This window comes from Meles meles, chromosome 9 (assembly GCF_922984935.1).
Source record: "Meles meles chromosome 9, mMelMel3.1 paternal haplotype, whole genome shotgun sequence".
In the NCBI taxonomy this organism is placed as follows: Eukaryota; Metazoa; Chordata; class Mammalia; order Carnivora; family Mustelidae; genus Meles; species Meles meles.
Window position 1 is genome coordinate 56747046 of NC_060074.1, and position 12777 is coordinate 56759822.

The window sequence follows — 12777 nt, forward strand, 5'->3', positions numbered from 1 at the left end:
AGAAAGAAATCAACTCTGGCAGTCCATAAGAAAACAGAAGATGGGGCTTCCAATAACCTCAATTCTAGTTATGCTCATTCATTGCTTTTGTAGTGAGGTTGAATCTCCATCCTCAAAATAACTGTAACTTTCTTTTTCTATATAGAACTTCCTTTGAGCCCTGTCCTATTCTCTTACATGGTGGACACTTAACCATGACTAGGTGGACTTTCACCTTTCCCCAGGGTGGTATCCAAGTTCCTGGGGGTTTACCCTGGATTGCCGTGTTTCCATGGCATCCACTGAGACATCCAGATGGCCTTCTGTCTGCTCAGTGCATGCAGATGAGACTCCACTCAGCCTGGAACATGATGTCCTTAGGTCACCTGGCTCTTTGGGCCTTATCAATGTATTCTTGAGCACATAAGAAAAATCCTATGGCTCCAATTTTCAGCCAGGTGATTCCATGGGGCCATTTTATGTCTGATTGTCCAGACTTGGGCTGTGTAAAATGGCCACCAGCTTCAGCTGGCTTCTGAACATGAAACTGAAATATAGCTACTCCAGACTGGGATGTGCTGTGACTATAAATGCATACTAGATTTCAAAGACTTCATATAAAGAATACAAAATATCTCATTCACAATTTCTGTATTGATTACATGGGGCAATAATATTTGAATATATTGGGTTAGATAAACTAGTTTATTAAAACTCATTGCACCAGTTTCTTTCTACTTTCTTTAATGTGGCTACTTACTAGGACACTGAAGATTCCATATGTGGCTCAAATTCTATTTCTGTTGGACAGCGTGCTGGTCTCAACTCTCCACATGGCCATTTCTTCCTGCTCTTCTAAAGCCACACTGAAGCATGGACAGCTCTGGTGTTTTATTACCTGGACAAGCTCTTTTCTGGAATGGGATTGAGCAGAGTGGGATTCACCAGGGATTCACCAGGCCCCTTTCCTGGGAGGGAACTCACACTCATATCTCGCTTGTTTCCTTTCTTATCCACCTTCCTTTCTCTTCTCAATCTGACCACATTTAGTCGAGGGTAATACAGCCCTTCAGCCCTCTTCTATATGTGTTGTGGTCACCCACCTGAGCTTTTGAAAGTCAAAAGCCAATCATTGGACTCTGATTCTACTGTTATTCTTCCCTGAGAGAGTCTGTGTACAGAACACCCTAGCTGCCACCAGGATGGGGGAAGAATTACAAAGAATAGAACCACTGAGGATGAAAACTGCATCAGTTACTATATCAAATACCACCCATCATTTGTCATTCTGGAAACATATTTTGCAATGATTCTTTATAAAATGCTATCGAGGATCTGGAAATACCAAGATAAATGAGATCCAGGTCCTACTCTTAGAAAGAACAGGCCTTGTGGGTGATTGAAGAATGTAAATCCATAGGTGTAGTGGAATGTTAGAGGCATTGCGGCTGAAACATTGGTTCAGGACACCATAGGGCACAAGGAAATGGCTAGACTGGCCACTTCTTGGGTTGAGGGGGCAGTGGGGGCGGTGGACAGGGGAGCCAGGAAACACAAGTCAAAGCACTATGGAAACCAATCAACTTTATTATAGATTGTTCTGGTGCCTCAGAAAAAAATCTCTTTCTGAGCCTTGGTTTACTCAACTGAAAATAATGTGGATGATTTTGAGCCATTCTCTCTACCTCAGAGCACTGTTGCAAAGGGGAAATGTTCGACAAATATACCAAACTGTTAACGTGGTTTGGCATTGGTGGTGGGATTATTGGTGACTATTATTCTGTTCTTAATATTCTGAATTACCCAATTTTATATAACGAACAAGTATTACTTTTATAGTCTATAAAAAAAGAGAGCAATTTTATTTTAAATTTTGCCTTTGCTTCCAAACTTCTTGACTTAGTGGTTCCCTCTACTTCCTCCCCATTCACTGAATCCAGCCATTGTAATCTGGCTTCCACCCCCTCATCCAAAGGTCTCCAATGGCCTCCCACTTGCGAAGGCCAATGACCTCTTTTCAACCCTTGTCAACTTGACTTCTCCACATCATTAACACAGCTCCTTAAACTTTCTGAAAAATCATTAAGTTGTGGTGCTAATGGACCTATACTACAGAAAACAAAAACAAAAACAAAACCCTAGTGTCTACAACTGCCACCATCATAATACAAGCATGGCTATTTTGGGATATTTCCTGCTAGTCTTTTTACTTAAGTGTATTTTTACATCATTATGGAAAATGTGTATATCCAATTTAGAATTCGTCACCTCCTTGAAATGCTCCTTATTTCCATAAGACAATTCTTTCCTGGGTTTTCCACAAATCACTCATCTCTCAAGCTTATACACTAATGCACTTGTATGCATAAAATTTCCTAAAATGTTTGTTAGAATGCAGATCTCTAGGCTCCACTCTACCTGCTCATTCATATTCTATTTTATTAGGATTGATTTGGCCCCAAGAGCCTATGTTTTCTGCTTTCTGTAGCATGTGGTTCAAAGACCGCACCAAAAACACTGCACCAGACACATATCTTCACAGCAAACAGCTAACCACGTCACCCCAAACCAAAAACAACCTTGCAAACCCAAACCACTGTTTCCTAATCATCAGACTGTCCAGGGCTAGGATTTGAGTAGCTGTGTATTTTTTACATCCTCCTTGTGATTCTGATGAACCATTGCCTTAACTGTAACCACACTATTCTATTTGCATTTCCATGAACACACAGCTCACTTTTCAAGTCTCTGAGCCTTTGGCTGTTCCCTTGGCCTGGATTCAGTTCCTCGTCGCATTCTTCCCTGAGCCTAGCTCAGAGGTGGTCTCTCCTGTGAAACTGCACAGAGGCTTCTCTTCCATCTTCCTTTCCCATCTTCCTTTCCCACTCACAAATTAAAGTTAGTCACTTAATGTCTACATCTTTAGGCTGGGCAATGAGCTACTTGGATGTGAGTTCCTACTTCTGAGGAACACATTACTCCAAGACTTAATGGCCTGAAAGGATTATAAACATTTATGATCTCACAGATCTCACAGTATCTGCAGCTCAGGAATTCAAAAGCAGCTTAGCTGGGTAGTCGCTCAAGAAGTTGCAGTCAAGGTGTAGACCACGGCTGCAGTCATCTGAAGGCTTGATTGGGGCTGGAAAATCTACTTTCCAGATGGCACACTCAAGTGACTACCAAGTTGGAACTAGCTGTTGGCAGAAGGCCTCAGTTCCCCTCCCCAGGGATCTTCTCAGGGGGTGGCATGGGCGTCCTCACAACATGGTGGCTGGCTTCCTTCACAGCAGGTAATCCAAGAGAGAGCAGGGTGAAGCCTGCGATACCTTTTATGACTTAGCCTTGAAGGTCACACACCGTCTCGTCTGCTGGATTCTATTAGTCACAAACGCTAGTCCTGATATAGTGTGGAAGATTGTGCAAGGATATAAATACCAGGAGGTGAAAATCCTTTGGGATCATCTTTGAGGCTAACTACCATAGTGAATATCTATTCTTTTTCTCTCTCCTTCACCCCTTTCTCTGTGTGGGAAATGCATTTCATGTTGTACAACTGAAGTTGAACATTCCTCCTCTGGGGGAAGGGAAGCAGCTAACCTAAGCATGGCCTAATTGAATATTCCATTCTCCTGGCCAGAGCGGGCAATCAAATGGGCCCGCCATCAACTACAGCCAGTCAGAATCTTCCTTGATTTTTGCCAAATGGATGAGAGAGAAGGTCTCTATTCCTCTATTATTTTGATCCCTAAGAATAACTTAAGTTGAAGCTTCTTAAAGTCTTTGGTTCAGGTTATATTGGGGAGGTTATCTTTAAGAAAATGAGGCCAGCACAGAAAGAGAAATAAAGATGAGCAGAGGTGAAAAGAGAAGCTCCCTTGATCCATCCATGCCTAAAACTTATGCTCGGACTTTTCAGTTACATGAAGCAACACACTTCATTTTTTGTTTAAGCTACTTTAAGTTGGATTCCTACTACCTACAAGCAAAATGAGTCCCAACAAATGAGCAGGACCCATATCTTATTTCTCTTGAGTTTCTAGCATTGGGTTCAGTTCCTGGTCTCAATTCAAATGTGATGAATACATTAATTAATTATTATATTTTTACATAAAATTGATCAGGTATATGCAAATATTGGGAATTTTTAAAAAAGTATTTGGAACTTACCAAGTAACCGTTATAAGAACCCTAAAAGTCCTAGAAACTTGAAATGTTTGTGGATCTGGCAGCTGCCAGAGCCGTGATGTTAGGTCTGCTGAGTTCACGGTGAGTTTCCTGTAGTTCTGTGATGTGGCTGAGTGAGTGGTTTGCCAGGATCCTGAGTATACACAGAAATAGGCTGAAAAAAGAGGATAAGAAGAGAGGCACACCATATCCCCTCAAGGACAGGGGAATAGAAAAAGGCCCTGAGTGGACCTCCAAACACTCATTTCTGTGAGATGTGGGTAAAATTATGCTGCTGGAATTAAAGCAAGTAAATGGTAAAGGATCTGTAGAATGCTGGCTGTGGGCTGGTGGTTTCTGTCCCCTCAAAGAACTATGTCCAGGAGGATCTTGCAAAAGGAAGGCTCAAGATCAGATTTGTAGCTGCAGGTCGAGAGTTCGCCAAATAACTGTGCCGGTGATCAGATTATCCAACTCTTGGGAGCCTGGGTGGCTCAGTAGGTTAAGCATCTGCCTTAGGCTCAGGTCGTGATCCCAGAGTCCTGGGATCAAGTTCTGCATTGGGCTCCCTGCTCAGTGGGGCATGTGCTTCTCCCTCTACCCTTCCCTGCTGCTCATGATCTCTCTCACACTCTCTTTTTTCTCAAGTAAATAAATAAAATCTTAAAAAAAAAATTAACCAACTCTTGCCCTGGCTGAGGGATTGAAAGGGACAGAGAAAAATGTGCTTTCATGCAGGGATGTTTGCTGTGACTTACATCAATAACCTCACATCTGTAAACAGTTGATCTGGTATGGAATGATATAGGGAGATAGAAAAGGAAGAAAGTGAAATGTGGAAGAGAGGAAAAACAGCTTGTCTGCTGCCTGCCTTTTTCTTCAAAGTCTTCTAATACTCGGCAGCTTTGTTGCGTCTAGGAGAACTGTTATACACATCATCGACCAAGTGACAGGTCTTTATTTTAATTCATCACAGAAGCCCTGCTGCCCAAATGATGCCTGACAGAAAGCTCTCTTGTTGGCAAGGGCCTTTTCTCAAGCCAAGGAAAACCGCAGAATTCCTTAGTTTTCCCCTTGGGCTCTTAGAGCAAGTCCAGTTTTCTTTAACTCTATAAACTCCTGTGGCTCCTAGTCACATAGCGATGGCTGTGTTTCAGGAAGAAGACTCTGGTTTCTAAAACAACGAGAGCCTGGATTCTGGAGTCAGACCACCTGGGTTCAAATCACTGCCTGTCCACTTACTCACTTTGTAGGATCTAGGACAAGTTGTACTTTGTGCTCCTGTTTCCTGAAACACAGTTAAGTATATGATAATCGGGGGCTACTGGGTGGCACAGTTGGTTGAGCGGCTGACTCTTGGGTTTGGCTCAGGTCATGATCTCAGGGTTTTGGGATAGAGCCCCACATCGGGCTCTGCACTTAGCAGGGAGTCTGCTTCAGGATTCTCCCTTCCCCCACCACCCCCCACTTGCTCAGAGAGATAAATAAACAACTCTTAAAAAAAAAAAAAGAATATGATAATAGTATTTCTTCATGGAGCTGGGGCAGGTATTAAATGAATACATGTATATGTTTATGTTAAGAGAGAGTTTGGGACATGTAGGAAGCCTTATATAATTCATTTACATTATTATCGTTATGCAGACAAAAACCTCATTTTTCTCTGTGAGTCTCCCTGAATCTTTGTCATTGTAAGTATATTTTCTTTTTTCGATTTGGCCCTCTTTTTTTCTTTTTCATTACATCTCATCGTAATTATTTGTGGACCAAATGTTGGTTCACTGGCTTCGGCCAGTTTGATGGTACACCCTTGTCAGTGTCTTGGTGGGGCCTCTGCCAGTCTGCATCCAGAGTCTGGGGCATCTCGCCCTCCATAGGGCCACCAGACAGTGAGGTCCATGAAAGTCAGTGTCTGACCAAATTCTACGCCCAAACACTGATCGGCAAACAAACACAAGAGTCTTTGTTAGCTCCCTGAACTCAAGGCTCCCGACCAGAACCTTGCATGGAAATATTTGCCTGAACCATACCACGTTGTCCTAAAGCAGGACCTGGCCACACTTCTCACTGACTCAGGTGACAGAATCCTGCACAAAGTAGCAGGCACAGGACTAAACGAACACCCAAACCGACAGCCCTGTTCAGGACTCAGCCAAAACTTAACGCCCTTTTTCTTTAAAGGTGAGATTCCCGCTCTCTACATGTGCCGCCAAAACCCCGCATTTCACTAATAAAAAGTTCTTTCTAGCGTATCTTATGCTAAAGAATAAATCCTCTCGTGTAGATTCAGAAATGAATTGTTCAACGAGCTGTAGTAGCCACAGATCCCAAGGCCAACTTCTGATTAGAGCCCTTCAGTGCTCACAAACCACCCCCTGGAGTTTGTATTCCCCATTAGAGCACTTTAAAGTAGTCATTAACAACTCCTAGGGTGAATATTAAAACTTTTAAAGCACTCACATATATCTTGCTGTCTAAACTGAAGTATTTAAATTATGACAATAATCGTCCAAAGCCTGTGAAACCTTCAGACTGTAACTTGATTTTTTTAAGTGACAGTCTACCTATTAAGTCTGATTCTTTGAATCTACATTCGTAGATTCTTCATTAAAGACGAATAATTAAAATAACACCAGCTGATGAAATACTCTCTTTGCAAGAAATCTTCACAGCTCTTGACTTTTTAATCGCTGAAAAATGTGTTTTCAGACACATGGGTGGGTTGTAAGTGATTCTACATGTGACTCAGGCTCTTTAGAGCTGATCCTACCCAGAGCTGTTTAATACCAGGATTCTCAGTGGGAAACGGTCCCCAAGGAAATAGATTTTTGATGAAGCTTAAATATCAATATATTGACACAGAAGGTCTTTTAAACTCTTACTGTCTGTAGAAAACAACTTTTGTAAAAAGCTATGCAGCCAAAACAGTAGAACAGAGTTCAATGCCCTGTTTATTTAGGACACACCTCACTCCCTTGCTTTTGAAATTGAGCTAAAAGTGGGTCACAGTAGGCAAAATATTAAAAGAAAATATAGATATTTATTTTTAGTGTCCTCGATGGTACATAAGTTTGGCTCTAGTTAATTGCACAGAGGGCAGCAGGGGGCATAGCTTTTCTGCAAGATAAGAGAGAGAAGGCAGAAGGCAGGAAAGATTAAGAAGGGCAATTGCCAAGGACAGGGTTTGTTTAGTGCGAAATGGGTGGTGTGGGGCACCTGGCTGGTTCAGTCCCTAGAGCATACAATTCTTGATCTTGGGGTTGTGAGTTCCAGCCCCACGTTGGGTGTAGAGATTACTTAAGAAAAAAAAAAAAAAGTAGGTGGTGTATTGCTAAAAACCCAAACCCTGGTTTTTTGTTTTTATTTCTTGTTACTGTGTTGTCAGGGGAAATGAAGGAACTCTATGCTTTTGGAGGCATAACAATTCACTGGGATATAAACACGAAGCTGTTTAATGACTCCCAGCCTCCTCTAGTGGAATCTCTGGGCAGTGGGCTCCTTTCATACCTGATTGACATTCCCTCCTGGTTCTGGAACTCCCCAGTCCTATTTCTAATGTTCGGTCCCCTTCATTTCTCAACTTCAATCTCAAGAACAAAACAACCCAAAAGTTAACCGTCAATCTAGAGGGATGGGGGGGAGATGTGTCTGCCTTCACACATCCACCTTCTTCCGTCCTAGAGAGGACCACCCGAGGTTTGGGGGATGGAATGAGAGGCAGGATCTCTTCACTTGCTCCTTGAGGCAGGAGGGCAGGGGGTGCTACGGCCAAGGTTGCTGCTGCTTTTCTAGGGCTAACAGATTTTCTTCCCCACCATAGCTGCCCGTCTTCACCCTCCCTGGGAGCATATGTCCTATCACATAGTCTCTTGACCTGGGGTCTGCCTCAAGCTCAGCCACTTTTTCTTTCTCTCAGTTCAGGCCTCCCCCTACCCAAGTGGCCCTCTTCTACAACATTCTCTTGGATGTGGTACTGGCAAGGTGGCCGGGCTCAGTTACTGGGTCTACTCCACTTAGAGGAAATTCTATCCTTGCTGTGCAAATGGCGGAAATGCAGTCTGGAGCCTCATGAAGAGTGAATTAGAGCACTTTGTAGGAGACAAGTGGAACAATAGAAAACCATCTGTCATTAACTCAAAGGAATGCGTCATTCCTAGAAGTAATGCAATTCCAGGCTGAGGTGGGGAATGGAGAGAGCAAACTCCCAACCCATCTCCTAATTCCAAGCAGTAACTTAATGCCCAGTACACAGACAGAGAACACATCAGATTCTCTAATTGGTGAAAGCAGATACTGCATTTGATTTTAGCTAATAGGCAGAGAAGAGATAATGGTTCTACTTAAGCCACACCTCTCCCTTTCACCCTTGAGGTGGAAGCTACTACTTCCAGAGCTCCCCACACCTCTCCAGTGCTCTGAATCTTGCCCTGATAATGCTCTGAACTGTTAAAATGCTCCCAAAGAAAAATATTTCCTACTGGAAATGATTAGTTGTTGTGTTGTTGTTGTTGTTTTTTAAGATTTTATTTCTTTATCTGAGAGAGAGAGAGAGAGCACACACAAGCAGTGGGGAGGGGCAGAGGCAAAGGGAGAAGGAGACTCCCTGCTGAGCAGAGAGCCGGATCAGGACTCCATCCCAGGGCCCCAGGGTCATAACCTGAGCCAAAGGCAGAAGCTTAACCAACTGAGCCACCCAGGCACCATGGAAATGATTAGTTTTGATGTCTCCTTCGTGAGGCCTGTTAGTCCCGGCGCCCACGGCTTCACACTAGAGACTCTCACGCATCCCTGATTCAGGGGGGCAGGAGTGGCTGTGTGGTTGAGCACACGTGCACACACACTCATGAGGCTTCCCTCCTTTGTGCTTCTAGAGAGCATCTTCGCTTCTCTTCCCAAGTTGGCAAGAAGAGGGCACAGGCTCTCCTTAAGAACTCCGAAGTTTCCCCCAAACCGCTCCCCCCAAGCCCCCAACTTGTTCCCCCAGGTCTTCTGGGCAGGAATGAGGCCCTGGGATGGCCCTGGACTAAAACTGCTTGGTGCTGTGGTTCTCAGCAGTGGCCCCAAAGAGCCCATTTTGGTCCCAGGCACTTTATGGCATCCCGTTACACTGTGGATGAGGCATCTATAATACGCCTGGCATTTCACCAGCTGCTTACATGGTGCAGTGCTTTATAACTTACAAGAGCTTATTTCATTTTCAGAACAATCCTATGAAATAGATGGGAGATATCTACTTTTACTTTTCAAAGAGGCCATCAAGGCTCCTGACGTTTGGGTATTTGATCCAAAGTCACTATAAAGGGCTGGCCACACCTCTGAATACGTACCGTACCTGAAGACTCTTGGCAGAAAATGACCCCGTGGGGTTCCTCAGGTAGGAATGTTTGATGTTATCTCCCCACCCACCTGCACTCCCTGCCCACAGTTGATTTTGCCAGAAGACGTGACCTGACTCAAGGGCAGCCAAGCTATAGGGCAGAGATAGATGGAGCGGCTGCAGGAACGAGCTGCCCAGACAGGAATGATGGTGATTACAGAGAGAATTAGATTATCTCAGGAGCGTTTGGTGAAAAATATAGGGAAATTGTTGTTACAAGAGGAAAAGCTACAAGACACCAGAGATGAGCAAGTTGTGTGCAGGCCCCGTAAAGAGGGAGACTGAGTCTGTCAAGAGTAGGGAGTATGGGTCAGAGTAATCTTGACTGTGAACAGAAATGTGTATCTGTTGACACCAACAGAAGGTGAGTTACTTGAATGACGCTGGCAGGAGCACTGGAAGCAAAGATTTCAGGGGACCACATTCCCATAATGATTGGGGAGCAGCACTCCTGTCACTGTGTGGGCTCAGGGCAGCCTCTGTCTCTGGTGGCCCCTGTTAGGCTGGTGGCCCCCCGCCCTTGGTGCTCTGTGTGGCAGGAAACCCCTCTCCATCCTGGCCCGGCTGGGCTTCTAGGGGCTCTGGCCTGTGTGGGACCGTAGAGGGCCGGTGCAGCCCCTACCCTGCTTCCCTGGGCAGGCAGGAGGCCACTCTCAGTGCCTTTGGGGCCAGCAGCAGCCCTCCCAGCAACCGGAGATGGGATGGGCTGCTGGGGGAAATACTCCCCCTTTGGCTTCAACATTGTCTTTTGGGTGCTGGCTCCTGGGCCTGGGGTGAGAAGGGCATTCTCTCCAGCAGCTCCATGCTGGCAGGTCTGGGAGGCCTCCACCCTGCCTGGCAGCTCATAGGATCAGAGACACCATGTTGGTGCTATGCTTTGCCTGCTGCATCCAGGCCCTCTGGGAGATCACCTTTCTGCTCAAGTTTTTCTCCGTGTTCTCAGGTCTCATTGTCTTCCCCGAGCTGGCATCAGGGATCTTGGCCTTTGTGTTCGAGAACACAATTTGAGACCTGCTCAGTTTCTTCCTCAACAACAACGTCAAGGCCTTTCGGGACAACACCGACTTCCAGAACCTCATTGACTTTGCTTGGGAATATCCATCTTGCTGTGGAGCCATGGGGCCTAATGACTGGAACCTCAATATTTATTTAAACTGTACTGACTTGAACTCCAGCTGGGAGCGCTGCAGGGTGTCCTCCTGCTGCATCAGAGACCCTGTGGAAGGTGTCCTCAGCACCCAGTGTGGCTCGGACTCCAGGCTCAAACTGGAGCTGGAGCAGCAGGGCTCCATCCACACCAAAGGCTGCTATGTGGACCAGTTCGACAAGTGGCTGCAGGACAACCTGAATGTTGTGGCTGGAGTCTTTGTGGCTGTCGCCCTCCTCCAGATCTTTGGTATCTCTTTAGCCCAGAGCCTTGTGAATGACATCAAATCAGCGAAGGCCAACTGGTGAGGCTGCCACAGTGGCCATGGCTACCTGCCTACCCAGTGACCACCCCCCAACTCCCCCGACCATGCCACTGTGCCCATGATGGGCAAGGACACAGGTGTTTCTGCTTGGACCTGAACTCCATATAGGGTAGTATAGGTGTGCAATGTGCCCATGAGACAGCTGTGTGCCTCTGCCTGGGCTGCCTGTTATGGAGCCGTGTGCATGGGGGGTGAGTGTGTCTGTGTGAGTGTGCACAGGAGCCACCATCTCGGCTGTTATCAGGTGGTGGGCTCTCCAGGGCCTAGGAATGGCACAGCTAAGAGGGTGAGTTACTTGAATGAGCAAGTAATGGGCAAGAATGGGCAAGGTTGGGTAGGGATCTGCCTTGTCCCCTCCCAAGCTAGGACACAATTCTCTGTGCATGGCTATGTGGGGCAGGGTTGGGACACAGCCTCAGGCAGCTTTAGAGCTGTCTTCCCTACCAACTGTGTCTTTGACCCTGCCATGAGCACACTTCGGCCTCAATATCTCAGACTCTAAAATGGATCCAAGAATTTTTTCTCCCTTGCTTGCCTCTCAGAGATGGCTACAAACTACTCAAATAAACAAAATCCTAAAAACCAAAACCAAAAAAAAAAAAGTTTGAGGCAGATAATCAAGCTAAGAGGATGATGATCAAGAATGCCTGAGCCTATAGGCAATTAATAATATATCTTATTGGATGACAAGAGAAAAACCTTTTTTCCAAAGTACTGGTGGAAAAGTAACAGAGAGAAAACAAGAAAGTTAGAGAATCAGTCTAGGAATCTATCATCTGATTAACAGGAAAGAGGGATTTAAAGAAAGGGTGAACAGAAAAAAATGGAGTGGAGGAAATTAGCAAAGAAATAATGGATGAACATCCCTCCAACTGGATGATGTCAATCTTCAGAGGCTAAGATCCCATTGAGTGCTCAGTGAAACAAATGAGACAAACAACAGACAAAAAGCCAGAGCATGTCTGGACATAGGCCAAGAACAGCAAGGAAAAAGAGAAGAGTCTAAAAGCTTTAAGAAAGAAAAAAAAACAGGTGATCCATAAAGGAATAGGTAGGAGATAACACTAGACATCTTAATAGCAACACTGGATGCCAGAGGACAATTCTGGGGTGGGGAGGTTTATCAATTAATACCTAGCTAAACTGTCAATCAAGCTTGAAGGAAGAATAAAAGTATTTTTAGTCATACAAGGCCTTGGAAGATTTACCTTCCCCTCTCTCAGGAAGCCATCAGTGGTTGGGCTCCAGCAAAATGAGTGTGTAAACTGCGAAAAAAGATAGCACGGAAAAAAGGAAACAAAAGTCACAGGGGTACCTCAGTGACTCATTGAGCTGAGCATCTAACTTCGGCTCAGGTCGTGATCTCATTGCAATAAGATGGAGCCCCACATTGTCGGGCTCTGTGCCAGGCCAGGAGTCTGCTTCTGCCTCTGCCCCTACCCCTGCCCCATTTGTGCACATTCTCTCTCCATACCAGATAAATAAATAAAATCTTAAAAATAGAAGGAGGGGGGGCAAAGGGAAACCCCAGGCATGCAAGAGACCTAGAAAGAAATCACTACACAGGGAAGCAGGATGATGGCAGACTTAGAGAGGGTGGTCTCTAAGAAAATGATGATTAATACACTTGAGAGTTTGACAGAATTTATAGCTTTATAAATTCTCATTGATCTATTCCTATGTACTTCATTATTTTAATTACTGTATTCATATTATGCTTTGAGATCTAAAAACACAAGAACATCCTCATTATTTTTCCTTTTCAAAAGTTGCTCTTTTGTA

The 12777-nt window shown here is 44.8% G+C and overlaps 1 non-coding gene and 1 pseudogene across 1 annotated transcript; one reads left to right on the forward strand and one right to left on the reverse strand.

Annotated features, from left to right (window-relative positions):
• Positions 1-8283: 8283 nt before the first annotated feature.
• On the reverse strand, positions 8284-8475 carry LOC123951303. Its single transcript, XR_006820444.1, has one exon. It is a non-coding gene; the product is annotated as a U2 spliceosomal RNA (small nuclear RNA).
• A 1749-nt stretch (positions 8476-10224) lies between these two features.
• On the forward strand, positions 10225-11040 carry LOC123951074 (annotated as a pseudogene).
• Positions 11041-12777: the final 1737 nt, after the last annotated feature.